This window comes from Perissodus microlepis, chromosome 18, assembly GCF_051167445.1.
Source record: "Perissodus microlepis isolate ML-2025 ecotype Zambia chromosome 18, ASM5116744v1, whole genome shotgun sequence".
Taxonomy (NCBI): Eukaryota; Metazoa; Chordata; class Actinopteri; order Cichliformes; family Cichlidae; genus Perissodus; species Perissodus microlepis.
The window spans coordinates 16,295,722-16,318,212 of NC_140478.1; the positions used below are offsets into that span (position 1 = coordinate 16,295,722).

The 22,491-nt window shown below is 39.8% G+C and overlaps 1 protein-coding gene across 3 annotated transcripts in view; it reads right to left on the bottom strand.

The window, feature by feature from the left end:
* The window catches only part of tnr (tenascin R (restrictin, janusin)), a 195,969-nt gene extending 189,418 nt beyond the window's left edge, over nt 1–6,551 (bottom strand). For all 3 annotated transcript variants that reach the window (XM_084913140.1, XM_084913141.1, XM_084913139.1), the window contains exon 1: nt 6,092–6,551. The gene's annotated coding sequence lies outside the window, so the exon portion shown is untranslated. The remainder of the gene's footprint in view (nt 1–6,091) is intronic.
* Nucleotides 6,552–22,491: the final 15,940 nt, after the last annotated feature.

A 22,491-nucleotide genomic window follows, 5' to 3' on the forward strand; every position in this document is an offset into this window, starting at 1 on the left:
ACTTCACTGAACTGAAGCAACATTGTTAAGAAGAGTGGGTGAAAACTCCTCCGCAACATTGTGAGAGATAAAATCATAGACAAAACAACTGCTTCAACAAGTTAGTGCTGCTAAGTTTAATTCTACAAGCTACTACATCGTAAGGTGTACTTAGTATTTCACACACTGCTCTTTGGTTTAGTTTTTAAATAATCATAAATAATGATGTTGTGCTATGTCATGTGTTGTCATTCATAAGAGGTTTTATTTAGCTAATTTTAGAACCTGCTAATGACCAGATGATTGTTTTTATATCCTCACACATAAAACCTCAGAACACCAGGCAGGTGTACTTTATTTTTCACATCACTGTATTTGTAGCCAATGATTTCACCAGTTATCATGACGAACATCACTGGTAGCATATCAGCTAATTAGCCTTGTGTAATCAAATGAAACTTTGCTCTGTGTGGTGAAATCCAATGAAGTCATTGACTGTGTTCATCCAGACAGCCTTTATGAGGGAAAAAGAAACAAACACGATTGCAACGAATCAAATTGGACTCCATATCAAAATACTCCAGATCTGGACCAGGGCCAAAAAACTCAATAGTACTATTTAATTTAACATCATTATGCTAACTGACCTTGTTTTTAAAGGGTTTTACAAAAACAGCATATTTGCACTGCCTTCGTGAGCACTTACACTATTGTTCTCCATAAGGGTACACCACTAGAACAGAGCTGGAGGACACGGCACCCAACAGTCTGTAAACATCTATTAATACTGAAAAAAACAAAACAAATAAATAAGGGTTAACTAATAGTAGGGCTGCCACAAACGATTATTTTGATAGTCGACTAGTCACCGATTATTTTTGCGATTAGTCGACTAATCAGATCATGCATCCATTAGACGTAAAACGTACAGCTTATTGCACCAGCAGCATCTGCTCTTATATAACTATCATTAGCTTACAGCTTTAAGTGTTTATGGTATGTGCTAACTAAAAATAAAGACAAGATGATAGTTTATTGAATTTTAATGAAATTTGCAGATTGCTTCGGTGAAGTTTAATAAACTCCTTGCTGTCTAAAATATAACAGGACACCGGAGTATATTCTCGAGCATCTCACATTTCTGATAATCAGTTGTCTGCTTGACGTTTATTCAGCTGTGTAAAAACTATAACTTTAATCTCAGCCAAACCGATTTACTCGGGAACAAATAAAATACTAAAAAAAGCCAAACAATAACATTTTTAAGTTATCTAAGTGACTTATGTATGTTTAACCTGAGTAGCGAAAGACGGCGGTGGGTTTGAAAACGATTTGCTGGGAGTCCGGTGTTCTCACGGGCTTTAGTGAGCCTCGCCCCCGGCTAGCTATCGAGCTAGTGGGTAACAGACGTCTCCGAAAACGTCGGAGCGCTTTTGAAAATATGTGGTGTCTTGATAAACTGAGCAGATATTTGAGGTTGACACAGCTACATTCTCGCCTGAAAATATGTTAAACGTTTATTTTGTGACCCAGAAAGAATAATAAGAGTAATATTAAAACTAACTAGCTGCCGCCATTGTTGACAACTGCGCTGAGCCGCGCTGTGAATTCTGGGACACAGCTTCTTCTTCTTCGGGGTTTAACGGCAGCTGGCATCCTTGTACATGCAGTGCTGCCATCTTCTGTTTCAGTCCGTTATTACACTCTTAAATCCTACTACTTATTCCTGCGTCTTTCAGGATCTTACAAAGCTTCAAACGATGCGTCGACTATTAAATCAGTCGTCGACGATTTTGATAGTCGACGTAATCGTGACTAGTCGACTAATCGTGGCAGCCCTAACTAATAGATGTTGGAAAGGTTTATGCAATGTAAACAAAGATGTTGCATTCATTTGTCAATCTATTAAGGAGTTAATTATCATATCCATTATATTCTTGGTTATTTTCATTACAAAACTTGATAGAAATCTATCTTGCTTATCAAGTTATGCAACATTATATACAAGTTATCTTATAAATAATCATAAAATTATTAATTACAGCACTTTTACAGCCTACTTATCGGTGAGTTTCGACCTGCTGCTGATAACGGAGGGACAGATGTGATTGTGACAGGTGCTGCAGGGAGTGGGGTAAAAATGCTGTCCTGCTGCGCTGTTCTTAAATAAAGAGGGTTGTTCAGACAAACTGTAGCCAGCTTGTCTTTCACAGCACATAGTGTCTGTAGTCTGGATAACACCACCCACCAAGAAATCAGGACTACAAAGCCCACAAGTGTCTCCGTATTGAATATTCAGCATTTTCAGTGGACTTTTTCATGCTTACGGCGCAACTGTGAAGTTGCTGTCAGCTGTGTTTTCCCAAGTAATCCGTCTAATGAGTTGTCCCATTTCTCTGTAATCAATGGCATTCTTAATGTCTTTTGTCATCGATTATTTTGCTAATATTTATCTAACAATGAAGACAACTCCCTGCTATCAACTCTGTTGGACACAACCTCGAAACTGAGCACGCACACACAAGCACTGAGTGTGTGGTGGTGGTGCGGGGGAGACTGATGCAGACAGACAGGTACATGTCTGGCACTGGTTTAAAGCAGAGGCTGGGTGGACTATTATGTACAAGCGCATCAAAAAAATTTCATTAGAACGAAATGGGAAATCAGGAATAATAATAAATCATAATAATGGGCAGACCTCCTGCCTGTATAAACATGTATTAGGAGATGTGGATGCCCCATAACAACATGGCAGCTGCACAATATTCAACCACGAGGTAATGAAGCTGACAAAATACGGTGCAATGTTTGAGTGGTAAAATTAAAAACTGACGTAGCTAGTACTGAGTGGGCTCTCCTTTTGCCTTCAGAACCGCCTTAATTTTTCATGCCACTGATGACTGACACACTGATTCACCAAAAGAGCTGAAAATATTCCTCAGAGATTTTGGTTCATGTTGACCTGATAGCATCACACAGTTGCGTCAGATTTGTAGGCTGCATGTTCAGAGATGCTCTTCTGCAAACTGTTTTTGCGATGAGTGGCTCTGAAAAGCAGTCTCTGACCTATGACCTCTGGCATTAGCAAGACATTTTCATCCAGAGAACTGATCAGCAGTTTCTGAAATATTCACACCAATCAAAACTGGCACATCAATGTACAGAATAATTCTGGCATGACAATTTGGTACGAGATCCACATCCCTCAACTGCATGCGTCTGTTTATTTGGGTGTCGCTTAGCCAAAATCATCCCATGAGGTTAATGGTAAGTGAAGAAAAGCAAAAGAAAGGAAGAAAGGAAGAATTGTTGTCTGCTGCTGACTCCTCCACCTTGGAAACATAAATCAGAGCCCTCCATTCGGGATTCATCACACAGACTTAGATGATAGTGCAGGAGGCCACTGAGGTGATTCCTTGAATGATGAACCACGGGTGAAAGGAAAGGAAATTCTTTATTTCCACAGAGATTTCTCTTAAGCTTTTAAATACTGCACGCTGTACAAAGTGTGTGATAGTAAAAATGGTCCAGGCAAAAATGAACGTGCAAAACTTGACATTGAGAAGAACTGTGTTCATGTTAAGGTGCTTGTTTCTAAACCACAATAACACTAATCTAATTACCAAACAAGAAGAGAAACTACTTACGCGAATGATGTAGGCGCTTGAACTCCAACTAACAGAAGAACAAATGGTTAAAGATTTGTGTCCCCGTTGTGCGGTTTCTTTCCTGCTACTGTGTTTAAATCTGTGCAGCTTCTGATGGATGATTCGCCCGATAATGAGAGCTGGATATGTGCACATTTAACTGTCTTCCTAATGATAAGTAATGACGGTAGCTTAGCTAACACAATTAACGCTGGCGCAGAGGAAAATAAAATTCTCCCAGAATGAAGTATCATGTAAATTATTAATTAGCACACAGACAACTGCAATCTTGTTCGGCTGCCCATTGGCACTCGAATAAATGTGAATGATCTGGAAACAGAGAAAGGAAGATTGTGAACATAATCCCAACACAGAGGGAACGTGAGAGAAAAATTTAACAAATACCACCTGCTTCTTAAGCAATTTATGGAAACAATTTGCATTTGAAATTGGACCTCTAGACACGGAAACAGACTCTCGGCAAATGCAAAAAGACAAATGCGGAAACCATTTGTGCACTTCTGCATTTGTACTTCATCTATTGCGTCTCCATTAATCTGGCAGATATAACTCTAGCTGTAATGAGTGCCCTAGTGAAATCCTCTAAATCCACTGTTATAGATTGCAAAAGTCCAAAATTAGAGGCCGAGTATAGTAATCTGTTTTTAATTTGAGCTCCAATTCCACAATTTCTGTACGCTCATTCTACATTAAATGAAGGACGCATGTTTTATGAGCATCAGTTTCCACAAATGCATTTTCACTTGTACAGATGCCTCCTCCATGTGTGTGTGTATATATATATATATATATATATGTATGTGTGTGTGTGTGTGTGTGTGTTTGTGTTTGTGAGACATAGAGAGAGACAGAGTGAGTAATGAACAGATAAAGAGCCAGCGTGAGGCAAAGACAGAGGGAGTCCAGTGCAACAAGGGGGGGGAGAGAAGAAGGTGGGAGAGAGAGAGAGAGAGAAGAAGGTGGGAGAGAGAGGGAGAGAGAAAGTGATCTCTCAGATTTGGTGTCTCAGCTTAATGACACTGGACCCACATGGGAGAGAAGGAAAGCTAAGCTCAGTGCAAGAAATGATGAATCCAAAGACAGATAACCTCCAGCCTCGACATTCGCAGCCTACACACAGAGTCATGAAAAAAAAAGAAAACCTCAGAAATGAACTGCTCAGCTTCTGTGTCGACAAGAAAACCTAACCAGCACATTTCTCTCCACCTTCTTCTAACTGCACCTGCCTTTCTTTTTTTCTGTCACTCTCTTGTCAAGTTCCGTACAATATCGTGTCAATTCCCGAACTGACACAAACCGCCCAACCTCTCCTCCCGTTCCGACCATGGACAATATGTCTGGACGACTTTGACAAATTAAACCGACTCAATATATGGCAATAACCTTCACCGTATAGCAGTGAGGGAGAGGCGGAATGGGAACGGGAGAGGAACGGGGACTCAAAGCGGAACGGAGACGCTGGCAGATGGATGACGGGATAGATCGAGCATGGCGTGGTATTTACAAGGCAGGTACAACATGAGAACACAGAGAGAGGTGGTGCATATATAGACCAATTTTCTAAATGTCACCATGTCTAATAATAAGTCAGTGCAGCTTGAAGTCACTGAATTATCTGAACTGGAAAGACAGTTAATTAACCTAAGAAAGCAGCAGTCCACAAGAAGGCACAGTGCTACAGGCAATATGACAGGCTTGGGAAAACAGGATTTACCTCACCAAGTTTTAAAAATATTGCAATATGATTACAGCACAGCTCAAATTTATTAGATGTCTTTTTTTATTTTTTAGATTAACCCTTATTCATGTTAATTAAGTTTGTTTGTTGTTTGAAAGTAATTTACTAAAAGATCATCAAGAAATTTCACCAAAAAAATCAGTGTTTTTTGGGGGGGCTTTCTTTTTCCATAACTGACGCGATAAATGAACAAACCGGCAGCTTTTCCTGACAGACATGACAAATTACACTGAACGGCATCAGGCTCTCTAATTAATTTTCTTAAAGCAAGCTTTTATAATAACCCTTATTAAACGGCTCACGTGGCTGCTATTCAGGCGCACACCTTTGCCTGGTAGGATAAACGGCTTCAACAGCACACCGAGATGCACTTCGACTACACACGCACGCATTCATGCAACGCACAAACCGGCGAGAGGGGGGTCGTTAAGAACCTATTGTAGTCTTCCTCTCTGCTCTGCGTGATAACGGCTTGATTGATAATGAGGTTCCAGAGCTAATCACCTGCCTAGAAGACTGTAACGCACATGCTCTGGCAAGTGATGCACTTTGCTAAAACAGAGGGGGGTAAAAGAAACAGGACAGCAGAAACTCTGTGCATTGGTGAAGATATAGGACTGACACACACACACACACACACTTGTCACAAGCACAATGTACCTGCAGAACATGTACTGCCACTCCACACAAGCACAAGTTAACTCACCCTTGCTCTGAGTGACAAGCCGAAAGCTTTCAAATTGGCCCTGGGTAATCTTCTCCCCTCTTGCTCTCTTCACTCTCTCCGTCCCTTTGGCTACTCTCTCGCTCCCTCTCTGGTAGTGCACGGATGTCCTGCGGGCGGCTCACCCCCTCTGCGTGGCTCGGCGTAAGTGCATCGATCTCTCAGCCAAGTGGTACGCGGGTCTGCTGTTTCCACGAGACTCAGATGTGCTCGCTCCTCTCCACTGCTCACTCTGCTTCACACAGCTGCAGAGGGAAATATGAGGACGGGCAACGTGGTACTCCTCTCTCTCCCTCTCTCTCCCTCTCTCTCTTTAGTAAGCTAAGACTCTCTCTCTCTCAGGTTGTCAGTTGCTGCGATGCTCACCCCCGCTATCTCCTCACTCTGTCACTCTTTCTTGCTGAGCTGAACTGCATGCTACCACCATCTCTCTCTTTTTTTTTTACTGTTTCTCCACTGACTCCTGTGCCTCTCTCTCTCTTACTATTGATCCTTGTATCTGTGTCTTAGCTAGTGCAGCCTCTAGTGGCTGACTTCTCTTTATGCTGCTCAGAAAGTCAGAATTATTTATTTTATTTAATTCTTTTTTTTTTTAATCAAAGATAAAGTGAAGCTGAATAATAAATAAATAAAGCAGAATGGGGAACAAACGGAAATGTCACAATTCAGCTGATATGGGTTTCAGCTAAAGGTTATTTTCATTATTTTTTCAATGAATCGATTGCTTCATTTCTAAATGCAAGCAAATGCTTAAAAGACATTTCGCCGAAGCTTAAGGTGAAGGTCATCCTGTCCAGTCAATAGCTACAAACACAATGGTGGCAAGCTTACAGCAATATAAAAGTAGAAAATTTTAACACTGAAAAAAGTTAAAACATAAAATTACATATATATATATATATATATATATATATATATATAGAGAGAGAGAGAGAGAGAGAGAGAGAGAGAGAACTAAAAAAAATTACAATCAATTGCAATTAATTAAAAGTTACAATTTTTGCCAAATTTTTGTTAAACAGTGCAGGCTTTCTATGAATAAAAGATGAAAATACATCTTAGCATACATTCTTATAAAACAAAAAACGGTTTTATCATGTGTGATTGTAAGTTTCATTTCTGCTAAAGGTAAAAATGAAGAAGAAAACTATTTGATGACCAGAAGCAGGGACAGGACAATTGGAAAACCACGTGACTGGTAAAAAGCAATGTTGCAAAGACACTGAGATGAAACAAAGAAATGAAACAATACAACAAAATTCAATTTTTTCATACAATTAACTTTAAATTTAAAGCACAATAATTAGATTTACACACCAAATCAAAACACTGATCTTTGTCAATGAAACTCCAAAAGCAAAAACAAATCCAAATAAACACCTTGCAAGGTCACGAGATGTACACATTTACTGGTCACTCCAATAGGTAGACGTGGTCAACTGATTGTTAATGAGCCGTTGGCACCTCACCCGTGCTAAAGCGCTCACGGGCGGAGGATAGTCCTCCCCCAGCTGCAGGAGATGTTCACACCTATGAGTCCAAACTGCAAATGAACTGCGCATGAGCGAAGCCGCTGCTCCCGCACTGACTGTAACGAAGTCAGTTCTTCTTTTACCTTTATGCTGTTTTGTGGATCACAAGGTTTAAAACTACTTATAAACACACACACACACACACATAAAGTAACTCCACCAGAGTGCCTATTTCGGGTCACTTTTGCCAGTCGAAGCCTGGATAAAGGAGCAGGGTTGGAATTGTGACATTAAAAAACAATAATTGCTAAAAGAAATTTAATTTGTAGTTCTAAATAAATTCTAAATGCATTTAGGACGTTTTTTGCTCACTTTATGTCTCTTCCACGATGTTATTTCTCTCTCCAACAGCGTAGGTTACAATTACATTAGCATGACCAATTATGCAAATTAGGAGATGACGTCATTTAGCGACTTCTGGCGACTTTTAGGACAGCCAATAGCGATTTCCCTTACTGAGGAGTTGGCAACACTGCATCCAACCCTGAACCAGATGGGCTACAGCAGCAGAAGACCCACACTGGATGCCGCTCCTGTTAGCTCAGGCTATAATTTACATAGTTTAAATCTATGCCATGAAGAACTGAATCAGTTCAGAAAGCAAAGGGTGGTCCAAGGCACTACTAACAAGATGTACCTAATAAAGTGGTGGTGAGTCTACATGTCGTCTCAAAACACGCATTTTCTTTTTACTAACCTAGCTTTAGTTAGCCGACTTTACTTTAGTGGGTCTGTTCTGAGCCTTCTTCTAAACACACTAACATTAGCTCGCCACCCGTTAGCTCTCAAGTAACTTACCATAGAAAGATGCTTTGAGGAAAGTAAGCAGAGACAGCAAAATATCTGCAGAATATCTTCCAGTCAATTAAATCAATATTAAACGAAGACATGATATTTGGGAAAGATTCACTCTGGACCTCTGCTTTTTGGCTCAGTGCTGCCACCAGTGGCAAAAAGGGATATTGATATCCCAGCGCTCCCATCAGCTCTACAGCACAGGGTGGCTTAAAAAAAACACAAATCCACATTTATATGAGCCTGTGTTTTGACAGTATTTTGATATGCATCACATATGAGTACTGTTGAAATATTTAGCTGCATAAAGCAGTTTCCATTTAATTTTTTTAGTGCTTAGTTTTCCTTTCAGGACTTTGCAGGCCAGATTGTGAAGCTCCACAGGCTACTTAAGGTTTTATTTTGCCTGTGTGTGTGCTCTACAGCATATCCCAAGACACTGTTCCCTTGTCAAAAACTAAGCGAATCCCATACAAAATATTTTTTCTTTTGTTGTCTTTCAAAACCTCCTAAGATACATTTAACTCACTTTGTATTTCATTTGTGTCCGACTCTCTGTTTAGCCCTGTTATATTTTGTATTCCCCTAAATTTCTCACTTCAGCGCCTTCACTTCCTGCCCTTGTGCGCGACCCGCCCATGTGTTTACCTGGCCGGCTCTAATGCGCTCTGCTGTCTCCCCTCCTCTTTGCCTTCAAGCTATGTGTGCTTCCCTCGCCCTCTGCCAGATCGTTTTAGTCATGTGCCAACCATTTCAGCACTCTTTGCCTCGTGTTAGACTTCCCATGTGCCCGTGTGCTTTGATTGAGCAAAGACTGAGCCTATGAACTTTTACCTGATCTCCCAAGACGTGCATGCAAGTCCCACTCTGCAATGCTTTGATCATTGCAATGAATGTTTTTTTTTTCTCTTGCATTCAAGAGAAAAATATTTTAGCCTTCTGCAGAATCCTTACATACCTCAGTAAAACTAAGTGATCAAAATCGCTAAATGATAGCTAACTGAATGTTGTGCCATCTTGCAAAAATTCTGTTATATTCACGTAAAAGTGAGAGAAGGTACCAGACTAACAGAAGGGTAACAGTTATATATAAGATGTGGTTTTTCAAAGGTTGCTGCTGTGAGGGACATTGTGTAAATTCAACCTCCTAAAAAGTCCAAAATGAATTTTGTTTTTTTGAATGCAAAACTGCAACCATTGCATGTTAATGAATAATGCTAAAAACATTATTTTGTTTTGATCATTCTCTGTGTGAGTAGAAAAGGTGTCGGGGAGCCTCATTTGATAGACCCAAGTTCAAATAGAGAATAAAAAGTTGGCTCCCGTCATTAAGAAGAATGGCAGGAGAGGGTTTTTCCCCCCTAATTTGACCATGATCCTAAGCACACTGCAAAAATCAGCAGTAGTTGTTGGCTGACTTGAATTGAATAGGACACCCATGGAGCATTTTAGAGGGAGGCAAAGAAACAAAAACCTTGCAGCTGAGAGCAGTTGAAAGGAATAATCTGTGAAGAATGGATTAGCAAGGCTAGCGTAATCTGTGCTCAGGAGGATCAAATCAGTCAACAAAAAACACAACATATTAAAAAATAATAATAAAAGATGCCATAACTGCCGAAGAGTGCACTTAGGCATGTATTTTTTCATCCAGTATGTCAAATCTATTTGTTTTTACTTATAAAATTAAAATCCCTTAACATACATTTGAGTCAATTCATGTTTTTGTGATGTCACATGAAATTGTTGCAGGTTGTTTTTTTTTAATGTCTCTTTAACCCTGTAATCCCAGATTATCGTGCATCTACAGACTTTTTCTCTGACTGATGAGTTTCAAATTGGCAATGTGCTTTGTTTTATTATTTAATATTGTTTGCACACAGCTGAATGACAAACACGGAGCTGTGTTCTCAGGGAAACGTCTTCACTAGCACTAACACTGTTTGTCAGATAGGTGCAGAAGATGAATAGCAGCACCTGCTGGTTTGCCACTACGCTTTGATTCCTTTTACTATTACCTCGCATACACACCAAAAAACACAATTTGCTCATAAGAGGTAAAGGTTTTGCTGTGTTGTACACAATTAAGCAACAAAAGTCAGAGAGGTCTAGTTCACCACTGATGTCTACTAATTGGTTAAGCGCTGGAGTGAAGTAGAAAATACTCTTTGTGATGTGTAAATGCCCAGTTTGCATCACTGAACTATAGGTGAAGAAAGAAAAATCATCAAACAGAGCTGCGACAAAATATGTTTCTTTAATGTCACTGATTTGGCTGCTTGTTGAGTTGCAATAAAGAAAGAAAGCACCCAAGAGGAGTGCTTATGTTTTATTCTTAGTGAGACACGTGTGCACACTCACACACAGAGCAACTTGTGTTTACAATCATCACAAACAGGATCAGGAGATCAGCCAAAAATACCTCAGGCTTTCCAACAAACATTGTAGATAATTGTGAGTTTGTGTAGGAAAGAATATGTGGGCTGAATGGGTAAGACGCTGGCCTAGATAAGAATCCACAGGGTGCCATTAGCCAGGTACGGCAGGAAAACCTGATGCTAGCTGTCACAGCTGATGAACAAATTTAGTCGGAGATCACTCGCTGGCTTACGCGCGGATCGACAAAGTGAGCTAATTAAAAAAGCTCGGTAAAGAATCCCAAGGCAAAGATAAACACGGTATAAAAAAATAAAAAGTCACACATCCCAACACGTGGAGTGTGAGAGTATTGTAAAAGCAGCTTTTACTTGGTGTAATACATGCATTTTTCACACTGGCAGTTTCATTGTTCGGCTAAAACCGTTGATCCACAATTTGCAAAAATAGATGATTGTGAAAAACATAACCAGTCTGAATAAAAGTGGATCAGTACAACTTCAGACTCTTGAGCTTTCTTAAAAGACAGAGCACGAGAGTCTATTTAGTCTATTTAGAAGAAAAGAGCTGAAACACACAGGGTCAAGGCACTGAGTGGCTCTCACACTGTGGTAAAATGAACCGAACATGAGGAAACAGCTGTCTGCATGTTATCGAAAACATACATGTATATATGTGTTGGACTTGTAGAACAAGCAAAACAAAAACAGAGAACAGAAGCTTGGTTTATTCTGTATGCCAGAAGCTCATGAATTTAACATAGACAGTTACACGGTGAAAAACACGATCCGTGGACACCTGCCACACTTTTTCAGCTCTGACAAGGATAGGTTTCACTTTCAAATGTTTTCCTTGAACTTATAAAGAACAGACAGTGTACTTTTCCACTGTGGAAAACTGATATCTACTGATAGTGATTTGCATTTACATTATTTATTTTGCTGGTATTTTTCTCTCTTACATTCATACACTCTTCACTATGTTAACTGAAGGGATCAAATAGCTGAAATAATTCATAATTTTATGCAGTTGCACAAACTTAAACTTAAATGCAGAATTCAGTTCATTCCTTTGGTTATTCAGAGAAACACACAGAGTCATACAGTTGAGGGACAACCTGGGCTGTCGATACAAGACGTGCTTTCATTTTTACACCAAGTTCTGACCCTGCCATCTGAATGTTGCAGCAGAAATCGAGAGTCGTCAGGTCAGGCAGCGTTGTTCCAATCTCCTGTCGTGAGCCCGTCCAAGTCGTGACGTCAGTCAGCTGTTCTTCGCTGACAGCAGTGGCACCTGGTGTAGTCTTCTACTCTTGTAGCCAATCTGTTTCAGTTGTGATGTGTTTTGTTTTCAGAGATGTACTTCTGCATACCTTGGTTGCAACAAGTAGTTATTTGCCTTCCTGTCAGCCCAAAACAGTCTAGCAAGGTAGTTTCATCTAGACAACTGCCGCTCGCTGGGTATTTTCTCTATTTCAGATCATTATCTGTAAAACCTAACAATGTTAGCTATCAGAAATATTCAAATATTCTTATCTGACACCAACAATCATGTCCAGAGTCACTTTCTTCAGCTTTCTTCCTCATTCTGATGCTCGCTTTGAACTTCCGCAGGTCATCTTGACTACGTCTACAAATTGTTTCCATGTGGTTGGCTGATGAGATATATACAGGCTTGTCAGATATTGTCTTTGTTAACAGTCTAACTGTCACAAGTGTAACAAAGTATTTAGAATCCTCACTCAATGACTGTGTACATCATCCTCAGTTCACAGACTCATGAAAATCAAATGAAGGTGAAGAGCGGGCATTGCAAATGGAGAGTCAGTCTTCTCAGAGATGCAGCACCGAATTGTGTTTTAATTGAACAACTAGCATTCCAACAATAACCATGCTTCAATTCTTAACAACTGAAACGTGCCATCGCCCACAAACAACAGTTTTGCAAAATCACTAGACCCACTCTGTATTTTTGTGAGCTTAGCACAAAACAAAAGTCTGATTAAACTGATTAAAATGACCACTGATTCCTTAAATATTTCTTTTTAATTATATGTTTTGTTAAACGTGTTATTTCCGTAGTTGCTGTGCCTCATAATGTTTAGCAGTTAGTGTAGCAAAGTCGAATCCCACGTCAAGAAATGTATTATGGCCATATTTTCTAATGTCTTCTTTTTGTTTCCTCTTGCTGTACTTATAATAAAGCTGTCTATGGGAGGATGTATGTAGACACTTTAAAAAACTCTGCCAGTGTGAGGAATTTGATTCAGGGTGTGCAACTTGCTGCGGTACCTCAAAATAAATTCACATTGGAAAAATATTGCTTCGTCTTCACAGTCCACAAATAACATGCACGATTTCCAACCAGTAACAGCAATGTTAATTTTTGTGAGCAGCTATTTCCATGCAAAACACAGCAAAACGAGCTGCACTCTGCAGAATTATGCTGCTCCGCTGATTTTTCGAGTGATTTACCTCTTGCACGAAACATTCGTAGATGCAATGCCAGTGACATTTCCCATATCGTACGGCCATTCGTTGCATCATTGTCATTTATGGGCCTGCGAAAGGAGACTATTTCATGAAAAATTGAAGGTAAGAAATGATTTCAATCACTTGTAGAACCTCGGCCTGTTTCTGCCCTGCCCTCTGTTGCTCCCAATATTCTTCTTCCTATTGTGTTGTCAGGTTTTATTCTTTATTTATGCCACTCTCTGTCTTCTACAGCAAAGCCTCAGGCATCATTGGCTGTATTTACTTTAGGTTCACTGTGATGCTGAACTAAATAAACAGTGTAATAATTTTTTAAATCAGCAATGAGGTTATTCCTGTAAACCCTTTGCTATGGAAAAGCGGTTACTGAGTAAGAAGTTGGCTTGCAGCCTGCATGATAAATAGATAATATCGCACAGCTATAGAGTGTGAGAAGCTCATTCCATTGCTGAGCTACTATACATGATAGATCCATTCTTCCTGGGAAAACACAGCAGACGCAGTAAGCTTGTACTGTAAGGAGACCTTGGTTTATCACAAAGCTCAGACAAGGGCATCACAGAGAAATAGCATTCAGCGCTGTTCTTCTGAGCCTGCGCACTCGTGTCTATGTGCTTTATTTTTCTGGAGGATCGGGGGCGCTGATTCGTGATAAAGCCTCCCACATCATTCTAATCAATAGCACTTCACCATTGTTTAATGTTGGTAGTTGCGTGTACCAATAATCCAATTAATAAATGTCTGTTTTTAAACATCACAATTGAGCAAAGCTGTTACCACCTTTTCTTATTTGATTAATCTGCCTTGTTAGTGTCGAGGGCAACTTCCATCCAGGGATGACAATTAAAGTTGAACAAAAACTGCACTTCCTCAAATTGGCCACTTGAGGCTGCCTCTAAAAGTGAGTGGATTTTATTTCATTTTACCATATGGATCAACCAGGGACCCATAATGGTAAAATGCCGAGTTTTACAGTAAAGTGAAATGTTTAGAGCCTGATCTAAATTAGCATTCTGTTTTCTTAACATTGAGAATTACAGATGTACAATGATTTTACAGGGCTGCAGGAAGTCCTCGGAACAAAGCTAAGTAAAAAAAGCTAAACACTAAAAACACATTTACTGATTTCATAGGAATTAAGAGGGCAGTCCAGTGCTACTAATCAAATGCACTTGATTAAATGAACATCAGCAAGTATGCCCACCTCTGCCACTACGTGTCAGGCTCTACAGGCCTCAGTTAGCAAATTAAATATTAAAGTTCATGACAGTATAATTAGGAAAACACTGATCAGGTATGGCTGGAACAATGTCTTTTGGACAGACAAGACCAAAGTTGAGCCTTTTGATGATGCACAGCAACACATTTGGTGAAAACCAAACACAGCATATCAGCACAAACACCTCATATCAACTGTCAGCACAGTGCTAGAAGGATAATGATTCTGAGTTTGTTTTGCAGCCCCAGGACCTGGACACCTTGCAGTGACTGAGACAACCATGAATTTCTCTGTATATTAAAGTATGAGTGAAATATGAGGCTCTCTGTTTGACAGCTAAAGGAATCAAGGTGTTGTAATGGCCCAGTTAAGACCACAACCAGACTGAAAAGTCATGCTGGGACTTTAAGAGAGCTGTGCATTAACAAATACATAAAAGCTTCAATGAACTGAAGCAACATTGTAAAGAAGAGTGGAACAAAATTCCTCCACAATGATGTGAGAGACTGTTAAAGTCATACAGAAAAGTACGTCATCAGCCTGTGGTTGTGGTTATGGACAGAAATGTTTTCACATGACTGTGCCTTGTTAACCAAGCCAGCTATCTAGGCTGCTGAAAACTGCCCAGCACTGTGGTACCAATATGCCCAGTTTCAAAACAGATTTAAAAAAAATTCAAATTAAAAGCTTCAAAATTGTGTTCCACAAAACAGCAGGTGACCCTACTCATAATTTATTTATTTTAATTTAAAGTTTATGTTAATGGTGTATTTATAGGATGCTTTACTTAATGCTTCATCGAGCTGATTATAGCTTTCATTTTTCCTATAAATCTTTGACTTGGCAGATTGATCCGTTTTATGTCTTCTAAATACTGAATCACATAAAGAACCTTTAACCTTTGTAATGATACATTTCTTTTGCATATGTTACAATTTTTCTTTTTTGTCAAACAGGTAGACACAGTGCCTCTCAGGTTATACCTAACTGTATCTTTCTTTACAGGTCATTTCAGGAAAGACCCAAACAGCTTTTACAGCCTCAACAAAGATTTAGGACTAACAGAAGGGCGGCTATTCATTTAAGACAAAAACATGCTAAGGATTAGTGCACTTTAAGAGGAAATTTTTAGAAATGGGAACATGGTCTGAACATCTGTCACAGGAGTTTAATTGCCCAGGGAAATCATCCAGGCTTTTTCTAAATGAAAGAGGAAACATTCTCTTCTTTACTTAATTAAACATGAAAACATTCTTTCTTTCTTCTAATTAAAGATCTACTGAGCTGGCCAACGGAAGTAATCTCAGGTGTCTAAGTGTCTCGCCACACTTCATTTCACATCTTTTTAGTGCCATGCCAGCACCAGGAGAGCTCTCTGTCACTGACTATTTATCAGCGCAAAACAAAGAGGGGAACAACTTAACCGAGTAGCTTTGAAGTTCGGCGCTGTGTATTTTTAGTCGAAAGTGCAAGTAGAAGGTATGTTGAGATAACAATAATTGATATACAAAGGGTAAATGGAGCAAAACTCTACTTAAGCAAGGCCGAGTGCCAATCAAGCAAGGTGACTAATGACGGAGAAAAAAACCCATCTGGCTGTTGTGAAGAGAATAAAATGGAGAAATAGTTTAGAATACACTGCAAGCAAGTGTTTTTATCCCTATTCTTCTGCGTAATCTTAAGGGACACAGTGAGATCCTGTACTATCTCCTAAATTGGATAACAGAAAATTAACTTACTTGAAGGCACAAACAGACACGCCAGAGCAGAGAACCTGAAGTCATCCACAGAGACAGCTCATCGCATTTCAGAAACAGGCTATAGTAGGTGTGACCTCCTGATATCTAACCAATTTAAAGGAGATCCAGTCTAGTCACTGCTTACCCAGCATGTCAGGATCCTTTCTGGATGACGTGCACTTGCGCACATGCTCATGCAGTGAATTAGAGATCAGGAGTTATGCTTTAAAAAATTACTTTCCCAAAGAAATAAAACTAGCTGGGTCACCTTACAAGCCCTTTCTCCTGGAGGTTTTACCCACTTTAAATTGCAGTCATTAGCAGAGGAAGCAGTGGAAGAGGAGAGGTAGGTGGGGCCATAAAAGATAATAATGGAACGTTATTGTAATGACACTGTAATATCATTTAAATATCTACAGCAGCGTGATGCCAAAACAAATTTGTCTGTGAAATAAATTAAGTGAATGCAACCTCAGGAGCAATAATGTGATGTTAACAGCACATAGTGTTCCAGCTCTCAATCTCATTTCTTGTCTCTCTCTCTCTCTGTGTCTCATGCATATATAAATACATATATATCACATATAAACACAGCATTAAACTTTACTAATATGACTCTATAAATGGGAATAACGACATGAAGTAAACAGGCTGTGACTTTAAGTATTCTTTAGGGAATAGCTGCACTGGCCTGGCAGGTATACAGTCCTCTGTCGCTCCCTTCCTAGCAGTGTGTGGCAGGTACTCCCTTACCTGGAGTCCCCGCCTGGAGCCTTGGCTTCAAGCAACCGTGGCTACGATTCATCAATACACATGTTCTACATCAGTCGCTGCCAAATGTTTGTACCTAGTCGAGGCAAGTTCAATTTTGAAACGAGAATAGGAGGCAGAGCCTCCAGCTTCCAGGACTCTGTTTTGTCGAGCCATTTCCATTAAGATTAGGCTTAAAACCTTCCTTTTAGATAAAGCATACAGTTAGGCCTGGATCTAACCCTACATCTGAAAGCATGTTGATTTGCTCTCCTGATATTTAGACTGTAGTATTGATATTTTAACCTTTTTTAACCTGGATCTGCGATCATTTGAATTGATTTTGTAATCAAGCCTTGGCTTAAATTTCATGTTGCGTTCCTTAAACTCGTGCTGTTACCTGCCCACTCTCTGTAACCCAATCAGAAAATACCAGCAATACATTTTAAAAAAAGTTATTTATTGTATTATTTATTTATTTATTTATTTATCTGTATAGCTAAAATGTTGGTTATTATTTTAAAGGCTGAGATAATGACAGAACATTAACACACATATTAGAATTTTGACCTGATAAGGAATGTTTCGTTTTCTTTTTGGCAGTGTCAAGCTTCCACATTACAAGTCAAGTCAAACTGTTAGGATTTCCTAGCCGTGAATAAATCAGTTAAACATGTGATCTTTATCTGAGTGTTTTGAGTCCATCTTTTCTGACTATCATGAGTAGCATATTGTAAAAAAAAAAAAGAAAAAAAGAAAAGCTCTCCATGCAGTATTGGATGCCTTTTGAGCTAACATGCTGTAGCCATATATGCTCTTTACATTTGTGATGGGTGAATAATGTATTTTAAATGATGTACACCTTTTCAGCGTACTTTGGAGGGAGGTTATTTGCAGTTTCTCTGTAAATGTATGCTGTCCTTGTACTTCCTCTCTCTGTATAATCCCAGATAATGTTACTATCAGGACTATGCAGGACTCCTTGTTCTTCTCATCACTGGACATTTTGGCTGCATGTTTGAGTTTGCTGTACTGCGGCAGAATGGATCTTGGACCAGTAGACACTTCCTGTGTGTTTTTTTGACAATGAAGAAGAATCTAAAGACCGAAAATGTTTTGAACTTTTGTGCCCATTTGTCTTTTTGCAGATTCAAAAAGTCAACAGATACAACAAATGGATGTAAATAGTGAGAGATAAAAAAATAGAAATAGTTCTTTGTTCTTTTCCTTTTCTTTCTCTTTTGTCTTTTGGGCGAGCGTGCTGACAGCACTCCTGCATTTTGCTGTAGAGGTATCTGTTGCTTGGAGTCACATCTGCTGAAGGAATCAAAGAGACATAGAAAGAATTAATGTTCTGCCAGACGAGTGTGAGCTGACAACCCACTACTTGTTAAGCAGTCTTGGCTCAAAACAAGCTCCTCGTCACTTCCTCATGAAGTGACCTTCATAGCATGTCTGTACATCTATTTTTAACAGAAAATGAGACAGACCTATTCACTGCAACTGCAAGGCAAAGTAAGTGAATTTCTTTGGTTTTTGGATTAATCTGAATTATTATCCTGAGGAAAGGAGCAACAGAATATCTAATAATCGCTTTTTCGGTTCAACTTTAACCTCTGATACTTAATTGTTATGACTTCTTATTCATGATGGCTGCTGCTTATTGTGCCGACATGTGATTTTGTTTCATGGTTCATTCAAGACAGGAACAAATATAAGTGCAGGACACTCTTGAAAGCAGTGTTTCCACACAGTATACTGGGATCTCTAACATTCACTGGTGGGCAGCTGCCAAAGCTCCATTCACTAACGAAAAACTTGAGTGAAACATGACATGCTGTTTGAAGCTCTACGGAAAGCAAATACGCTGATCGTTTTTACGCTGATTGTTTTGAGAAATTATTTTCTCAAACCATGATTTGCAAGGTCAAGACTGTCAAAAAACAGACACTGCCACTTGTGTCTGATGCTGCTGAAAAAAAATGAGTCAAATTTATTTCCGATGTTTTCTGTTCAGTTCAACCAGTTTAATCAATGTGCAATCAACTGGTGGTGATTGCACATTGATTAAACTGGTAAAACTGGTGGTGGTGTTTTCAAAATTTCATTTAGCTTAGAGAGCATTTATAATGAAGTCCAATTTCATTCGAGCTCGAAGGTTATGGCCTGTATTTGTATAGCGCTTTACTTAGTCCCTATGGACCCCAAAGCGCTTTACACTACATTCGGTCATCCACCCATTCACACACACATTCACACACTGGTGTTGGCAAGCTGCATTGTAGCCACAGCTGCCCTGGGGCACACTGACAGAGGCGAGGCTGCCGGACACTGGCGCCACCGGGCCCTCTGACCACCACCAGTAGGCAACGGGTGAAGTGCCTTGCCCAAGGACACAACGACCGAGCCTGTCGGATCCGGGGCTCGAACCAGCAACCTTCCGATTACAAGACGAACTGCCAACTCTTGAGCCACGATCGCCCCATGGTAACGTAAAACTCACTTCTCTGTGGAAGGTGAAACTGGTGTTCCAGCAGCTTCCAGTTCATGGCAGGATTGAGCCTTGGTGGTTCCTGGATTGTTCCTGAACATCCAAATCTCATCTGAATGTGACAGTGGTGACACATGTGAATAACTTGTTCTTAAATATGGTCGCTTGAACTGGTGATTTCAGAATCGGAAGTTGTTGAGAGATCTCTCCAAGAGATTTTGCCAGCTTGTGTAAACCTACAGTTCTCCTTAGATCTTCCCTCAGTAACACTTATTAAAAGGTTTGAGTGAGCATATATTTGAGCCTGTATGTAGTAACAATCCAAAAATCCCAAAGTCCAAAAATGAGCGGTTCAAAGACATCATTAAAACCCCAAATTACCATGACATTCATTCCCATGATGAGTGCATGTAAACTTCTGCCCACGACTGTATGAAATGAAACTGGACCAGTCAGTTCTTTTGAAGTGAAGGGAAGTACAGCAGTCTTCAGGTCCTGCTCATCCGAGCTGGCAGAAACTGTCACCGACTGTCAGACAGTGCAGCACACTCCTGAATGTTTTATCTACTTGCTTGTGGCTGTATGTGTTCTGTTCAGAGGTATATCTTCTTCTTTTTTCTGCAGATTGAATCCCGCTGTCACTGAAAAGATTGGTTTGCTCTATTCTCAGTCCTCAAAGTGTACTCTAAGCTCTTCAAATTCCTTTCTAAACATGCCAGAGTTTCAAATTGAATCAGGGTTTTATTTGATACATTAAAACAGCTGTCATAATCCTCAAATTCTCCAGCTGTGCATTGTTTATTAGGCTGACACCAGCAGGAAAAGTAATTACAATCCCTCAAATTTGTGTCTATTCTGTGTGCTTGGTGTCTGACAAATGACATTTGTTTAAAAATGTGAATTAGAACCTGTGCAAGCGTCTGCGACTCTGCACTGAAATAATATTTTGATCTATAGGTCTGCTATAGACAGAAAAAAAGAGGATTAATGAGTGTGTGTGTGTTTGTTTTTCTGCCTGCACTAACACACTAAAAATCTTCGTCCAATCAAAGTTACTTCTCTCCGTGCTCCTGATGTGCTGCCCTTTAAGTCCACAGGGTTGACAGCGGTGACACGGGAAGAGTTTTTGTCACGCAGCTTCTTCCAGAGATAGCTGAACGATGCTTTCGAAGTTTCCTTATTGGGAAACTTCTCACCACAGAGTACACAAGTTACCATGGATAATCTTGCACAAACACAAGTGGATACATGCTCAAAGACACTTTTCCAGGTTCCATTTCAGTGAAGTGAGGAGAAGAAAGCAATGAGCACAAATAGAGAAAGTAAGTACAAGTGAGAGAGGTTCAAATGGATGTGATGAAGGAGGGTGAAATTACTGAGATCAGACAATCTGAGGCCACACTAGGATTGGGCTGCACGAGACACGAGGAGCAGTGGAGTGTGCTGAACACGGCTGGGACTGATGGCAAACAGTAAGCAGGCGGCTCGGGGGGGATTTTTATCTTGAAGCTTAAAATCACTGCAGATCAGATCAGCTGTCCCACATTCTGTAATAGTTACATGCTTTCAACATGCAGGAGAAGTATGTTGACTGTAAATGTTAATTAGCAATACTGCTACTAATAATAAAAACAATCTCTAAAATCAATAATAACAGCAAATTTCACCTTGTCCATGTTGATTAGCATACAAGGTTATCAAATCTGCTTATACATTGCTTTGTACTCCCTTTATAGCACTGGTTGGATAAAACTTATGAGTTTAACCTGTTTTGGAAGCTAAAGTAGGACAAAAGCAAAGCCTCACTTTATGCAGGGAGCCAGCAGTGCCAGAGCCTGTGTGACAGCTTGTACATTTTTAGCAAATTAATCCAGCGTTGCTTAATGTTGTCTCAGAAACCACACAGAAGGAAAAATCTTAGGTTAAATATTCCAGCAAGTTTAAAGTACTTCATATAATTATCTTACAACAATTCTGCGAAATGCCCACAGTTATCCCTAACTGAGTATAGATTTATCATTCTAACAATAAGCATAAATGAAACAACAGAGTGATGGGGGTGACACGCACAAACTGGCTCCCAGCTGAAATTGATTATATTAGCCAAAGACCACTGAACCGCATTTATATGTCAGCCGTAGCTGTGTTATTATACTGTCTGTTTTGTAGAATAATGTGTCGATATGAAACATTGCTAAACAGCATAACTGTCCAGTGAAAAATATGTACCTCTAAAACATTCAATTTTGTCAACCAATAACAACAGGGCTGTTATGAGGTTTGAATTTTGCAAACTTTCCAGTGGAGTGGGATTTTTCCTGTCTAACCTCTCAACCTATCACAACTGTAAGTGCATGCTTACTGCTTCCACAGGAATCAAGAGAATAAGTAGAAGCCAGGTGCTGATAACTGAATGCATTTGATTAATTGATCATCAGCACATGTGAGCACCTCTAAAAAAGCAGAGCTTTTGGAGCATTCAGGTGTGTGTTAGCACAAGCTTTCCAAGAGTGGACGTCCCAGTAAATTCACCCCAAGGCCAGATGGTGCAATTCTCAGAGGAATTGCAAAATACTGACAAAAAAAAAAAAAAAAGGGTTTTGCAGGAGAAAGCATCTTCTCTCTAAAACGAACATAGCAGCACAGGTTAGCTTTGCAAAATTTCATCTCATCCTATGCCTAGCATCCTCCTCTGTCACACCAACCCCCTGCATGTGCTCCCTGACTTCTTCCATAAATGCTCGCTGTGGTTTTCCTCTTTTCTCCTTATATACGCACTGTCACTTGTCTTCACATGCCAAAACCATCTCAGCCATGCCTCTCTAATTTGGCCAAACCACTCAGCCTGTGCTGTCTCTCTCATACACTCATTTCTAGTATTTCCAGTTTAGGGCACTGCAAATGCAAATCTTCATATTCATCATCTTCAGCTCTGCCACCTCCAACTCGGCCTCCTCTTTCTGTCAGTGGCACACATCATAGCAGGTCTCA